Source organism: Aotus nancymaae, unplaced genomic scaffold (genome assembly GCF_030222135.1).
Source record: "Aotus nancymaae isolate 86718 unplaced genomic scaffold, 86718_ANA_hifiasm-v0.15.2.pri h1tg000041l, whole genome shotgun sequence".
Lineage (NCBI taxonomy): Eukaryota > Metazoa > Chordata > Mammalia > Primates > Aotidae > Aotus > Aotus nancymaae.
Window position 1 is genome coordinate 39,974,029 of NW_026988455.1, and position 14,199 is coordinate 39,988,227.

Here is a 14,199-nt window from a genome sequence, read left to right on the forward strand (position 1 = left end):
TATACACTTTGGAAGAAGGCAGTTAGTAATTTGACAAAACAATTTGACAACCATTAAGATAGTTTATTTGATAGAAAGACCCTAAAACACAGAGAAAGCCATAAATACAAAGCATTACTTAAATTCTGAAAGAGGAAGGAAGGAAGGAGGAGGGAAGGAGGGAGGGAGGGAGGGAAGGAAGGAAGGAAGGAGGGAGGTAGGGAGGCAGGCAAAATTATAGTAAAGATAATAGAGCTAACAGAAATTTTAGAGATGGTCTAGCCCACTCCTTTTTGAAGAAAACTAAGCCCTTGGGAGGAGTGCTCAAATTTTACCTAGAAAGTTAGTTATAAAACAGAGTTATATGGTTTTGCTTTGTGTCTTCACTCAAATCTTCTTTCAAATTATAATCCCCACATGTTGAGGGAGGAGCCTGGTTGGGGTTGCTTATATCATGGGGGCAGTTTCCCCAAGCTATTCTTGTGATAGTGAGGGAGTTCACAAGACCTGATGGTTTAAAAGTGACACTTTTCCGGAGCTCGCTCTCTCTCCAGCCGCCTTGTGAAGAAGGTACTTTCTTCTCCTTTTCCTTCTGCCATGATTGTTAAGTTTTCTGAGATCTCCCAAACCATGTAGAACTGTGGGTCAATTAATCATCTTTTCTTTAAAAATTACCCAGTCTCAGGTAGTATCTTTAAAGCAGTGCGAAAATGAACTAAAACACTGAGAATATTAAAAAAAAAAAAAAAAAAAAAAATCAAGATTCTGTATCCTCTCTCCAGTGAATGAAATGACACTTACAAAGTGCTTAGCAGAGTAGCTAGCTCATTGTCATGGTAATAATGTTTTTTTTTTTTTTCCTACTGTGTTCTACACAATTCATTTTCTAGTATATGTTAAGAGATAGAAGGAAATATACAAAACCTCTATTATGCACTCTGAAGCTACAGAGATGAACGAAAACATGGTTTTTTTCCTCGGAAGAGTAATTATAATGGAAAACATTTCTTGCACATTTACTGCCTGAAAGGTGCTCTGACGAAGTTTGCATACATCACACATCATTTAATTCTAAAAGCATTTGAATGCAACATGTATTATTAGCATTGCTTTTTTATCAAAATGAGCAAATAAAAACTTAGGGAGATTATATAGCCTCACAGCTAGCTAGTGGAAAAGTTATGATTCAGTGGATTCTGGTCTTGAGAATATTAAATATTAATGTTTAACATCTAACATAATGCAGTATTAATTCAATATCCATGAATCATCATTTACAATGAAGACATATGACCTAAAATAGACTTGTTATTTTCTTATCTCCAACCTTTCCATGCATGTGCCATAAAAGAAGTTGTTTTACATAGTTGTGTATCAGACTTACTTTGAGAAAGCTAGAGTATTTATACCAAGGAAAGGGAAACAAAAATGAATAGAAAGTCAACAGAAAATAAAAGAATAGGAAAAGAAGAAAAAGGAGGAAAACAGATGAAAGTTTTGAGAGAAAGCATCAGAAGATTTTGAGTTTGGGTTTCTTGTAATTTGGGGGCACAATAAACCATTTCCCAGTAGGTGGTGCTAGAGTATATCAGTTCCAAAATCCAAAAAGGCTGGCTTTCCTTTTTGGATTTTTCCCCTCCACATTCAGAAATAAAACAAAGAAAACCCCTCACAACCAATCAAATACCGGAAGTTGAGAATTGACTGACTTTTTTGTAGTGATGCCGACTTTAAAATAAATTATAATTTCCTCTGTATTACCAAAAAAAAAAAGACTACTTGAAATGCAGTGCCTTTGTGAGGAAATACTGTAATGCCAACAAGAGTTGAAATATTTTATTCAGTATTTTTCCTCTGAGATTTTGTCCTATATTCACAAAAGATGTTTTCCACAACCACTTAGTAAGTACAAAGTAAAAGGAGTTTTAGAGATTCCCAGTTCCACATAATAAATGTCATATAAAAAGAGGTTTGCAAATCTTCTCCCACAATTTTCTTATAATGAAAGAAAACATGAGAATAATAAAATGTCAATATAATATGATTTTAGTTAAGAATACACTGAAGGGGAAAAATCCTTTAATTTCTCAACTAAATAATACAGAGTTACACATACCCAGGAAACTAAAGACTAGATGGAATTAGCAGAGCCTTTTCCATTCTCAGCCTAGGCTGGCGCCCCAAAAACCGTGTTTATTAAAATGTAGTCTCTTCCTGGCCTATGGATGCACTGAGATAGACTTTCTTGCATATTGAGAAATAATCGCTTGTAATTTTCATCCCAACATCTTTAGTTTGATTATAAATGAACCATTGAAGACATGTATAAAAAATAGGTATAGCTCTATCGGTTTCTTATCAAAAGTGACATTCTTCTGCCTATTATTCCCAGCAGTATCTTGCTATTTCCATCTGTCTGCCTATGGGAGTCAAGAAATGATTTTATTTCTTTAATGTGCTAAAGAATACAGCTAGTGTAAAGGGTTTGGAAAGATTGCAAGAGAATATGAAGCATCCGCATATACAGGAGATAATTTTTAAGTAAATGAGTGATGACATTTGCAGTTTAAGTTTTCTCTTTCAGGTTTAGAGTTCAGGAATAAAACACTGTGAGTGTAAGATTGTAAAGGCTAGACCACCAATGAAGGTTTAGGACACTCCTTCAACTACTCACAAATTGGATGGTATGTTTTGATGGAGTGTGCCCTCCTTCACCAGGTATTTCAGGTTATGAGGGGAGGATGCAAGCTGTGAATCAGCATAACTAATTAAGACAGAGTTTGTGCTTTGTGCTTCATGGATCTTTTTTCCATTCATGTCCACTTCAAGAAGGCAGCCAGCTCCTTCATGCTTTTAACCTCCCAGGAGGATTGTGCTGTAGGACAGAAAGGCTAATTATCCAGCAGATAATCTGCCTCCCTGGCACTCCTTGAGGGAATTATGCCAGATAGAAGAAAGAGAGACATGTGCCTTGTGGAAAAGAGAAAGTGAGAGGGGTGGCAAGGCCCAGAAGTCCAGGATGGAAAGAGAGATCTGCAGACTCCCAGGGAACCTACAGCTTTCTCCACAGCATTGCTGGAGGTGAGCAATTTTGGGTTAGGTGGGAGGGGTGTGGCTGCATAGTATGCCCAAGGGACTGGAGTCTAGGCTGAGTTTTACAGCTTTTGCAAAGTTTACAGGGCTTCCAGATGGCACTAAAACTCAAGGCTCTCAGATTTCAGTAGCCCTTGTAAGTTTAGACAAGGCATCTCAGTGGTAACCGGGATGAGTAAAAGACCCCCAAATGCTTTGGTTTTCATAAGATGGGTGTGAGTGAGAGAGCACCAAAATAAATTCAGATTGAATGATCACAGGATTTGAGCTCAAAAAAAAAAAAAAAAAAAATCTAAGCTCATTTTAAATAAATATATTTGATTTCTCAGATTTTTTACTAAGAATTATATTTACTTTAGTTCAAGTTTGGTTTCTAATTCTGAGATTTTTCCCTAAATATGTAACTATTCATGCCAACAAAGGCAAATAACATTTTTGTTCCAAAGAAAATACAAAATGCAAGAAGTGGAGGGAAATATATAAGAATACCTTTTTAAAATAATCTTTTCTGGGTAAACATACTACTTGATAAAAACTCAAGGAAATATCATTATTATGTAACAGGCCAATTTTTGCAAGATAAGAGTTAGGGAGGGGTGCGATGAGTAGATTTTAACATCTTTGTACCTCCAAGTGTGCATGGCAAAAAAAGAATAATGTTTGGGCTTTTATGATGTGAATCAAGATATGGCCTCATGGCTGAATTATCCAGTGAAATAAAGAAATTATTGTTCACAACCTTTTATGTTAAAGTAACAAGGAGATGACATCCGAGACCTAACTTAGATCATACCACAGTTCCGCCCGTTCATTGTTCTAGCCACACCTGCTACACCTCAGGCCTTCAACAAACAAGGTGTGTGCCAGCTTGTGGTTAGAAATTCTCAGCAGATAATTGTTCATCTTTTATTCTGGCTTATCTAGAGCTAAGTTCAGGATAGACAAGTGTTTCAGACATCTCCATTTTAAAGCAAAGCCAGGTTTTTTTCCTTGAGATTTTGCCACTCCCAGCATTATGCTGGGGATCCTACCATAGATGTAGTTTCAAGCTTTGTTTCCTGTCCCAAGGGCTCATGAACCTCCACATCAGCAGATCTGGTACTCGCTCACCCCTCTGATTGCCTTCTTATTTTTATTTTATTTTATTTTATTGTGAAAGAGTCTCATTCTATCTCCCAGGCTGGGGTGCAGTGGCGCAATCTTGGCTCACTGCAAACTTCACCTCCGAATTCAAGTGATTCTCATGCCTCAGCCTCCTAAGTAGCTGAGATTACAGGTGTGCACCACCACACCTGGCTAATTGTGGTATTTTTAGTAGAGACAGAATTTTGCCATGTTGGCCAGGCTGGTCCCAAACTTCTAGCCTCAAGTGATCCATCCAACTTGGCTTCCCAAAATGCTGGGATTATGGGCATGAGCCACCATGCCAGGCCTAGATTGCCTTCTTATATCAAGTTTGGTTTCTAATTCAAGCTTCTAGATTCCCTTACTTTTACTTTCCTACAATGATTCAAAAACAAAAATTGTTAAATAGTGTTGAGATTTTTCAATGTGCTTTACCAAAAAAGGTTTTCCTGAATATCAAATCAACCATCTTGACTCTATTTTCCATTTTCTGTCAAATACATCTGAGTCAGGCTTTTGCCCATGTCACTACACCAATGCTAATGTTAAAAGGCAAGTTTCAGAAAAAGGTGAAATCATGACCCTCATGCAGATATGAAAACAAACGTGTTAAATAAGCTTACGTCATATGAGGGAACCAGGGAGATGTTATAACTGATTCAAAGGAAAAGTTAAACAGCACTAACTTATCTGGAGCACAAGAATGTTAAAATCAATTGCAAATGCAGACAAAACTGATTTTTCCACATTCATTTACATCACTACCAAACTGGACACAGGAAGTCAATTAACAACACAGGAAGTCAATTAACGTCACAGGAAGTCAATGTCAGAATTTATCAGTTATATACCACTTACAAAGATTTGCAAAACAGCTCAAAGACAATGAGCAGGGGTAGAGTCTGCTACCCTAAAAGAGTTGTCAGACCATGTATAGTTGTCCACTGAAACACAAAATTTCTTTCATACATGAATCTTGTCAAGGTCATTAATGACATCCATACTGAAAAATTCAATGTCATTTCTGCATAATCATCTTGCTTCAGCTATTAACATCTTTTGACATAACTAATGACTCCCTTTCTTTTTGAAAAAAAAATTATTTGCTGTCCCCTTTGTTGATTTCTCTTTAGTTTCTTAAACTCTTCTCCATCTATACTCATTGTGTAGGTGACTTCATCCAATTCCAAGTATTTAAATACCAACTATAAGCTTAAAATTCCTAAGATTTTATCTTTAGTCCCAACATCTCTTGGATACTCCTGGCTTATAGACTTTTTTGCTAATATCTACTATTGAGTTGCCATCTTAAATATCTGTTATCTGAAATTGGACTTTGATTTATTTCAATCTACCCCTTTTCGGCACACACTCACACACACGCAAACACCCATGCCCACACACACACACCCCTAATCTTCATGCAGTTCTAGTTACTCAAGCGAAGTCTGCAGAGTCATTTTAAATATCTCTAGTTTGTCCCTCCAGGTTCATTCTCTTTTCTAAAACCTGATCCATGACACCAAACTAAACTGATGTCATTTCTCAGTAAACATCTTGCAAGTGTGTAATATCCTTTTATACTTGCCTTTCTACAGCCTATTCTCATATGCAAACAGAGCAATATTTTAAAACAAATATCATATCCCACCCTTCAGACCTTATGCTATTCCTTAAATATACTTAGAATATTCTTGTCTCAGGGTCCTTACTTGCCTGGAAGGTGTTTCCCTTAGATAATCCATTTTGATTTCTCCTTCACTACAACTCCATGAATAAATGTCATCTTATCAGAGGAGATTTTCCTGACTCTCATCTGAAAGGGCATCCTTCCCTCTCTCCACTATTATTCTCTATCCCCCCTACTCTACTTCATATTACATCATAGCACTTACCGCCACTTTACATAATTTATATATCTGTAGTGTATTTATATTTAAGGTTTATTTGATATCTTTTCTTCTCAGAATTGAATTTCCATGAGAGTAAGAACTTTTGTCTGTTTTTTTCAGTGATGTTTCTGCTGTGTATATAAACATGTCTGCATTATAGTCACTCCATATGTGTGTGGAGTGAAATGATGAATAAATGAATTGACCAATGATACAGAAATTATGTTTTGGCACCCTGAGTGATACATGGTCAGTCCTACTTTTATTTGAGTCCCAACCATTTTTCAACAGGAAGAAAAGAAATTCCTATGTATAATCACAAATACAATTTCATGTTTGAAAGATGTTCATTGGTCTCAATGTGACTTTAAAGCTGAAACACAAACAAAATCAGAGTTGAGCAATGATTTCTTAAGAAGCCAATAATGAGGAAACAAATCCGCAGGATAAACAAAGATGTATATAGAAAGAACTTTACCTCACTGTGGGTTCAAGTTATATTTTCTCTGAGTAAAAGAGCACAGTTATGCTATTGATAGTGTAATTAGTGTCTTGCTTAATTCATAAAATTGCCTTGAATAAAGTAATGATTGCCTAGTGAATTTCTAAATTCTCCCTTGGAAGAGAAATATAAATATGTCAAATTTATATTATGCAAGCAATAGAATAAATGTTCTTCATCTTCCTTTTACACAATTACTTTATTTCACTTTTACAGTTTTGCATTTAGAGCCTTCTATACTTTTTGTTGTATCAGTAACTATTAAAATTCAGCTCTTTAATGAAGCAATCTAAGCTTTATCCTATACATCTGTGATAACATTTAAGCAACTCTCTATGGTCAACTCTATACCATTAAATTATTTTTCATTTTATTCTCATGATGGTAATAGAGTGTGTTGATTCTGGTATTTTTTCTAAAGATTACCAGCATAAGAATTATCTCAGGAAGCCAAATTCAAATTTCTGTACCATCTTATTTGATAAACAATGACGAATAAGGCCTATTTTTTGTTTTTTTTTTTTTTGTTTGAGTTTCGCTCTTGTTGCCCAGGCTGAAGTGCAATGGCACAATCTTGGCTCACTGCAGTCACTGCCTCCTGGGGTTCAAGTGATTCTCCTGCCTCAGCCTCCCAATAGCTGGGATTACAGGCACACACTACCATTCCCAGTTAATTTTGTATTTTTTTTTCAGTAGAGATGGGGTTTCACTATGTTGGCCAAGCTGGTCTCGAACCCATCACCTCAGGTGATCTGCCCACCTCGACCTCCCAAAGTGCTGGATTAAAGGCATGAGAGATTGTACCCAGCCTAAACCTACTTAAATTAAATAAACATAGGGAACATTTACTGGCTCAAAATAATTGCAAAGGATAATTGGTAATGGTTTCAAATATGGCTTATTCTAGTAGTTCAAATAATAGCTCTGGAACCTGCCATGTCTCGATCCTTAGATTCTACTTTCCTTCATATTGAGTGATTCTCAGACTCCTCATGACCAGATGTCTGCCAAAATCTCTGTTCCAGGAATAAAGAATGTCTCTGTCTCTTTCCAGTAGCTCTTGAAAAAGCCTTAAAATTAACTTTGTAAACCTTAAGAAAATCAGTAACTTTTTCTCTGTCATAGCAATAGCAAGGTTGAAGCAAAAGAAAAAAAGAAAGATTCATTTATAATAGGGACTAAATATGAAAATTCTTAGACTTAAATATGGCAATAGTGGCATCAAATTTATATAAAAGTTAATTTATAAAACCCAAACGAAGTACATAAAATAATCTTAATAAGACCATTATAGAAATGTCACTACTTCTAAAATTAATATAGAAATGTTATGCAACTCAAATTATAACCTTAATAAGCTTTTCTGTTAAACAATACAAAGTGATTATAGAATGTATGTGGAAAAATTTATCTCTAGAAATAGTCAAGAAATTTTATGAATAATAACAAGAAGGCAAAGGAGGAGACTTTGAGATACTAAAATAACTATGAAGTAAAGGTATAAACAAAGGTAAATGTATAATATTAGCACAGGAATATGTAAATATATTAGTCATTTATGCCTGAGCATCCATAGAAAGATTTAGTAGATATAGGATTTTAATGGAACTTAGTGAGAAAGACTGTCTAATTTAATAAGCAATGCTTATATGTTTGATTATCCATGTAGAAGAAAAGAGAATTGAATTCTTACTCTAAGAAAAATATTGAAAGAAAATTTAGAATGCTATTTATATAAATTTGAAATGGGAAAGCTATTCCCAAGTATGACAGAAATCCCAGAAACCATAAAGGAAAAGCTAGATATATTTGGCTATTTTTAAATTACATATTTTTACATGGCAAAAATTACCAGAAACAAAATGAAGAAACAAATTTAAAGATACATCATAAGTGTGGAAAATTAAATTAAGTGTGAAAAAGGTTTATCTTTCTAGGGGACTAGTTATAAAAAGATCATTCAATGTAAAATCCTTCTGTAGAATTCATAGGATTATCAAACTGTATAAGCAACAAAAAAATTTCAAATTTTGTCAATAAAACTATTTCACAGTTAACACTTAAGCTTTTATTGTCCAGAAATATCTTTCTAATGAAATGATACTTCTAGTAAAGCATGAAAAAAATCACTCAAATTCTTTATTTTAAAAATAAGTAAATAAGAAGCAGAATGGTATTCATTAGAAAAGATAAAGAGTAAAACAGAAGAAAAGAAACACAAAGGCAATGAAAAATAATAACTCAAAAATGTCTCTTTCTAAATTTTGTTTTCTTGTCAGAACAACAAAAGTTTGAAAGCGTCAACAGATTTGCACTTTTGACCAAGAAGGAATTTTAGAAATGTGAGTCAATTAAAAAAACATCCTGTTTTTCTGTCCCAATTATGAAATGAAAAATAGGATTCTGGAAAACATAAAAGAGGCATGCCACAAGATAAATGAAAGTTACTAGTCTTAGATGACTTTTAAATTATGAACAAAATGTAGACATTGTAATAACTGAAATGATTTTTAAATGTAGAGTTTGATCTAATTGATGGAGAAAATCCCACAGCATCTCTACCGAAAGAAACTATAAAAAGGAAGTACTGCTAAAACAGCTTTCTCAGGGGGCCATGGTAACTGTGAGCTAATACCATTTGTGTTTGGTAGGAGGTGGGGAAGAATGGGAGATCATTCACTTTTGAAGGACTTGAGTGGATGAATGCATTCAATCTGTCCCAGATGCATTTCATTAAGAAAGAATAAACTAGCTAACATTGCCAAAATTAGGTTCACTTAAGGCATCAGGTCAGGGATGTTTTTCATGATCCGTGTCTTTAATAAGGATATGTTGGCCCTCAAAGTAGCTACAGAAAATATCAAATGCTGAAGAAGGTGTGGAACAACCAGAGAGCTGTTTTATGGCACTAGTAGGAGTGTAAATTGGTACAACAATGCTGAAAAACTAGCTGGCAGTTTAAAAATTAAACAAATGAATGTTTGTGACAGCAGTTCCAATCTTAGGTTTATATCGTCAACAGAAATGTGTACATATGTTCACCAAAGAATGTGCCCAAGAATGCCCAAGCAGCACTATTTGTAATAGAACCAAACTGGAAACTGTCCAAGTGATTACTAGTAATGGAATAAACTCATAAATTGTTGTATTCACCTAACGGAACACTCTACAACAATGAGAATAAATAAAATACAGCTATACCACATGGAAATATGTCTTGCAAACACGTCATGGATGAATCTTACAAATGCAGTGTGGTAAAAAAGAAGTCAGGCACAAAGAGCATGTGTTATTTATTTCCCTTTATAGACAATTAAAAAACAAGCTAAACTATGGCATTGGAGACTGTCTTTGAAGCACAGAAACCAGAGACTGTAACGGGAATCAGAGGACAGGGGGCTCTGGGATGCTGCTAGTTCTCAGTTTGTAAAAATTCATCAAGCTTTATAGTTATATTTTGTACATTTTTCTGTATATATGTTATATTATAATAAAAAGATCCCAAGAAGGGTGTGTGTGTGTAGTACAGAGCTGGAAGCAATGAGTAGAAAATTAACTTGTTAATTTTCCTTAAATAGAGGGAATCATTTATAACTAATGCAAACAGCAACTTTCTATTTATGAGATAATGGACTTCATATCTATCTTGCCCAATAGCCTGAGAAAAACAAAATCTTTGATTCTTATCTCAAAACCAAAGGCTAATATTTCTCCTCCTTCAAATAATAGGTTTCATACACTAGATTCCATTATATAAAATAATAATATTGTTGTCTTAGTCTGTTTGCATTGCTAGAAAGGAATATCTAAGACTGGGTAATTTGTAAACAAAAGAGGTTTAATTGACTCACAGTTCTGCAGGCTGTACAGAAAGCATGGCATCTGCCTCTGCTCCTGGTGAGGGTCTCAGGAAGCTTACAATCATAGCAGAAGGTGAAAGGGAAGCTGGTGCATCACATGGCAAGTGAGAGAGCAAGGAGGAGGTGGCAAGCTCCTTTAATTTTTTTTATGTTTTATGTGTATATTTATTTATTTTTCATTTTTTTTTTATCTTAACAGGTTTTTGGGGAACAGGTGGTGTTTGTTACATGAATACATTATTTAGTGGTGATTTCTGAGATTTTGGTACACTCATCACCGAGCAGTGTACACTGTATCCACTGTGTAGTCTGTTATTCCTCGCCACTCCCAACCTTTTCCTAAGTCCCCAAAGTCTAATGTATCATTCTTATGCCTTTGCTTCCTCATAGCTTAGCTCCCACAGATGAGTGAGAACATACAATATTTGATGTTCCATTCCTGAGTTACTTACTTAGAATAATAGCCTCCAATTCTATCCAGGTTGCTGCAAATGTCATTATTTCATTCCTTTCTATGGCTGAGTAGTATTCCAGGGTGTGCATATGTGTGTGTGTATGTGTGTGTATCACATTTTCTTTATCCACTCATTGATGGGCATTTGGGCTAGTTCCATATTTTTACAATTGCAAATTGTGCTGCTATAAAAATGTGTGTGCAAATATCTTTTTCATATAATTGCTTCCTTGCCTCTGGGTAGATACTCAGTAGTGGGATTGCTGGATCAAATGGTAGATCTACTTTTAGTTCTTTAAGGAATCTCCACACTGTTTTCCATACTAGTTTACATTCCCACCAACAGTATAAAAGTGTTTCCTTTTCACTGCATCTCTACTAAGATCTACCATTTTTTGATTTTTTAATTATGGTCATTCTTCAAGGAGTGAAGTGATATCACATTGTGGTTTTGATTTTCATTTCCCTGATAATTAGTGATGTTGGACCATTTTTCCATATGCTTGTTGGTCATTTGTATATCTTCTTTGGAGAATTGTCTATTCATGTTTTTAGTCCACTTTTTGATGGGATTGTTTGGTTTTTTTCTTGCCAATTGGTTTGAGTTCTTTGTCAATTCTGGATATTAGTCCTTTGCCAGATGTATAGATTATGAAGATTTTCTCCCACTCTGTGGGTTGTCTGTTAACTCTGCTAATTATTTCTTTTGCTGTGGAGAGCTTTTTAGTTTAAGTCCTATCTATTTATCTTTGTTTTAGTTGCATTTGCCTAAGCCAATGTCCAGAAGGGTTTTTCCAACCTTATCTTCTAGAATCTTTATGGCTTCAGGTCTTAGATTTAAGTGTTTGAGCCAACTCGAGTTGATTATTGTATTGAGTGAGAAATGAGGATCCAGTTTCATTCTTCTACATGTGGCTTGCCAATTATCCCAGCACCATTTGTTGAATTGGGTGTCCATTCCCCACCTTATGTTTTTGTTTGCTTTGTTGAAGATCAGATGGCTATAAATATTTGGGTTTATTTCTCTATTCTATTCTGTTGGTCTATGTGCCTATTTTTATACCAGTTCTATGCTGCTTTGGGGACTATGGCCTTATAGTATAGTTTGAAGTTGGGTAATGTGATGTTACCAGATTTGTTCTTTTTGCTTAGTCTTGCTTTGGCTATAACATCTTTTTTGGTTCCATATGAATTTTAGGATTTTTTTTTCTAGTTCTGTGAGAAATGATAGTGATATTTGGATGGGGATTGCACTGAATTTGTAGATTGCTTTTTGGCAGGATGGTCATTTTTACGATATTGATTCTACCCATCCATGATCATGAGATATATTTCCATTTGTTTGTGTCATCTGTGATTTCTTTCAGTAGTGGTTTGTAGTTTTCCTTGTAGATGTCTTTCACATCCTTTGTTAGGTTTATTCCTAAGTATTTTATTTTTTGTGCAGCTATTGTAAAAGGGATTGAGTTCTCGATTTGCTTCTTAGCTTGGTTGCTGTTAGTATATAGCAGAGCTACTCATTTGTGTACATTAATTTTGTATTCTGAATCTTTGCTGAATTCATTTACCAGTTCTAGGAGCTTTTCAGGTGAGTCTTTAGGGTTTTATAGTATACGATCATACAATCAGCAAACAGCAACAGTTTGACTTCTCTTTACCAATTTGGATGCCCTTTTTTTCTTTCTCTTGTCTGATTGCTCTGGCTAGGACTTCCAGTACTATGTCAAATAGAAGTGGTGAAAATGGGCATCCTTGTCTTGTTCCAGTTCTCAGGGGGAATGCTTTCAACATTCCCCAATTCAGTATAATGTCAGCTGTGGGCTTGTCATAGATGGCTTTTATGACCTTAAGATATGTCACGTCTATGCCAATTTTGCTGAGAGTTTTAGTCATAAAGGGATGTTGGATTTTGTCAAATGCTTGTTTGTGTCTATTGAGATAATCATGTGATTTTTTGCTTTTAATTCTGTTATGTGGTGTATCACATTTATTGATTTACCTATGTTAAATTATCCCTACATCCCTGGTATGAAACCCACTTGATCATGGTGGATTATCTTATTAATATGCTGTTGGATTTGGTTTGCTAGTATTTTGTTGAGGATTTTTACATCTATGATAATCATGTATATTGGTCTGTAGTTTTCTTATTTTGTTATGTCCTTTCCTAGTTTTGGTATTAGGGTAATACCGGTTTCATAGAATGATTTAGGGATAATTCCCCTTTTCTCTATCTTTTGGAATAGTGTTAATAGGATTTGTACCAATTTCTCTTTGAATATCTGATAGAATTCAGCTATGAATCCATCTGCCTGGACTTATTTTGTTGGCAATTTTTAAATTACCATTTCAATCTTGTTGCTTGTTATTGGTCTGCTCAGAGATTCTATATCTTCCTGATTTAATCTAGGAGGGTTGTATATTTCCAGGAATTTATTCATCTCCTCTAAGTTTTCTAGGTTATGTGCATAAAGGTGTTCATAGTAGTCTTGAATAATCCTTTGTATTTCTGTGGTATTAGTTGTAATATCTCCCATTTTCTTTCTAATTGAGCTTATTTGGATCATCTGTATTCTTTTCTTGGTTAATCTTGCTAACAGTAAATCAATTTTACTTATCTTTTCAAAGAACTGACTTTTTTTCTTATCTTTTCTATTTTGTTTGTTTGTTTGTTTGTTTGTTTCAACTTAATTTAGTCCTGCTCTGATCTTTTTTGTTTCTTTGCTTCTTCTGGGTTTAGGTTTGGATTGCTCTTCTTTCTCCAGTTCTGTGAGGTATGACCTTAGATTGTCTGTTTGTCCTTTTTCAGACTTTTTGAAGACTACATTTAATGCTATGAACTTTCCTGTTAGCACCACTTTTGCTGTATCATGGAGGCTTTGATAGGTTGTGTCACTACTATCATTAGTTCAAATATTTTTTTAATTTCCATCTTGATTTTCTTGTTGACCCAATGACCGTTTAGGAGCAGGTTATTTAATTTCCACATACTTGCATGGTATTGAGGATTTCTTTTGGGACTGATTTCCAGTGTTATTTTACTGTGGTCTAAGAGAGTACTTGATATAATTTTGATCTTAAATTTACTGAGACTTGTTTTGTGGTCTATCATATGGTCTATCTTGCAGAATGTGCTGATGAATAGAATGTATATTTGGCAGTTGTTGGGTAGAATGTTTGGTAAGTATCTGTTAAGTTCGTTTGTTGTAGGGTAGAGTTTAATTACGTTGTTTCTTTTTTGACTTTCTGTCTTGATGACCTGTCTAGTGCTGTCAGTGGAGTATTGAAGTACCC

The 14,199-nt window shown here is 34.8% G+C and overlaps 1 protein-coding gene across 2 annotated transcripts in view; it reads left to right on the forward strand.

The window, feature by feature from the left end:
- The first annotated feature begins 2,955 nt into the window (after positions 1–2,955).
- The window catches only part of ALDH1A1 (aldehyde dehydrogenase 1 family member A1), a 174,811-nt gene continuing 163,567 nt past the window's right edge, over positions 2,956–14,199 (forward strand). The window contains exon 1 of one of the 2 annotated variants that reach the window (XM_012454032.3): positions 2,956–3,060. The gene's annotated coding sequence lies outside the window, so the exon portion shown is untranslated. The remainder of the gene's footprint in view (positions 3,061–14,199) is intronic. The other variant, XM_064361645.1, reaches the window with a different exon arrangement.